The sequence below is a fragment of the Haemaphysalis longicornis genome, unplaced genomic scaffold (genome assembly GCF_048455015.1).
Source record: "Haemaphysalis longicornis isolate Haplotype H1 unplaced genomic scaffold, Haemaphysalis longicornis Haplotype H1 scaffold_12, whole genome shotgun sequence".
Lineage (NCBI taxonomy): Eukaryota > Metazoa > Arthropoda > Arachnida > Ixodida > Ixodidae > Haemaphysalis > Haemaphysalis longicornis.
The window spans coordinates 52,483,697-52,485,534 of NW_027526225.1; positions in this window are offsets into that span (position 1 = coordinate 52,483,697).

Genomic DNA, 1,838 nt, shown 5'->3' on the forward strand with positions numbered 1-1,838 from the left:
CCTAAAAAAGGAGCTTGTGACCGCTTGTTTTAAAAGGTGCAATTATGACAATGAGATGTGAAACAGGTGAATGAAATGAGGCGTGATAACTTCACTAATCGAGACCGACAATGGCGTCTCATTCCGCTCTACCCTTATACCGCTTTACTCGTCGCGTTTGCACCCGCCGCTCTTTCTGTATATTTCCGAAGGGCATGACGCCGTTCAGCACCCTCAGATGAATCATGATGTTCCGCCCGTCACTCTGCCTCCTTACCTCAGCGAGAAGTGAGGTGATATCTTGGCTTTAGCGGAGGCCATAGTCAAATAATAGTAACGTAAAGTAAAGAAACGTACACCACTAAAAGTCCAAATGAGAGTTAAAAAACGACGCGCTCACAATCCGCTCACTGCTGTGACAGGGACACTGCAGTTTTTTGTAAACATTGCGGGATTACTAGCGCATATTGTAGTCCGGAGTCTCTAGCCCGTTTCGACCACTCTGGGTGCGTTTACGCGAATTTACTCAGTAGAAAAATCAATTCGAAAATGCTGTCCTCCGCTCTGCATCGTCTCCCATTTCCTGTGGCGTTTTCGTGGGACGTCAGGAAAAAATGGCTTGGCTTGACTGCGCTACTGCACGGCTCGCCTACCTTCAAGTTCCGACAGAGTCAGTCGGCCCAGCGTTTATAGTCTGTCGGCCACCGACGGGTCGGCGCAATTCGTTCGCTCAGTTGAAACTAAGCCATGACACGCTTGTGAATGGAACAATGTGCCTTTCTTTATTTTATTAGTTTGTGCACTGTATCAAGCTCCAAGTCCAGGTCGCTCCACACGAGCGCTGCACAAGCACGCATGCGACGCTTTGTCGACTGGTACGCTAGTAGAAAAATCTAAGGCCACTTGAAGGTGGGAGAAGAGTTAGCGAAGTCAATATAGGTACTAAAGAAATAAAATCAACTGAAACTTTACCGTACAGCGTTAAACTAGGGTGCTGGAAGTACGTTTTTGCGCTGGGTGAACAAGCACAGCGGTCAGCAGCACGACCACGCATCTGCGAACGCTCTTCAGTCTAAGAAATGCAGTTGCTAGACCTGAGATATTGTGGAAATGTGGAAGACGCTTACTGCACGAGCGCTATACAACCAATAGTCATCTAAGCTGCTTGAAATGCTAAGATAAATGAAAATGTAAAGTGGTTTTACATTATATACCGTATATTTCCGACACCCGCCACCAGTGGCTTTCAGCCGACACTAAACTTTTTTACACCCTTTTTGGCCGAAAAGGGTGTAAAAATCTTGTCCCATGACTAACACCCTTAAAAGGTTTTTTTGGCAAACAAAGGGTGTACGGATGAAGAAAGGGTGTTGAGCTCAACACCCTTAAAAAGGGTGTTAAGGATGCCCAACACACTAAAAAAAGGGTGTTGAGCCTCAGACCCTTTTTTTAAGGGTGATGGTATGTGCAGTGGCAATGTGAATCGGCGAGCTCGCAGCATTCAACGCAAACAGTTAATACACACAAGTTACAGTACGAACACAAATGAATTGAGCAAGAAAACTAACGGGATGCAAGCAGTACAGAGATTGCATACTTACTTAGTAATACATGTGCTGTTCTTGCTTTTATATCCAGCAGAGGAAAGCCCCTCGATCGAGTCGGTGGGCTTGTCGCAAAAAACAGATATTTTAGCGCTATTTTTGGAAGTATGGATTTTTAAATGAGAATATACAAATCAAGATGTGGATTTGCAAAAACTTTTTAATTACGATGTAGTTTTTGTGTTCCATAACTTATAGAATTTTATTAAATACCAAAACAAATCTTGCCCGCCACCTCAACACCCTTCAAAAAGG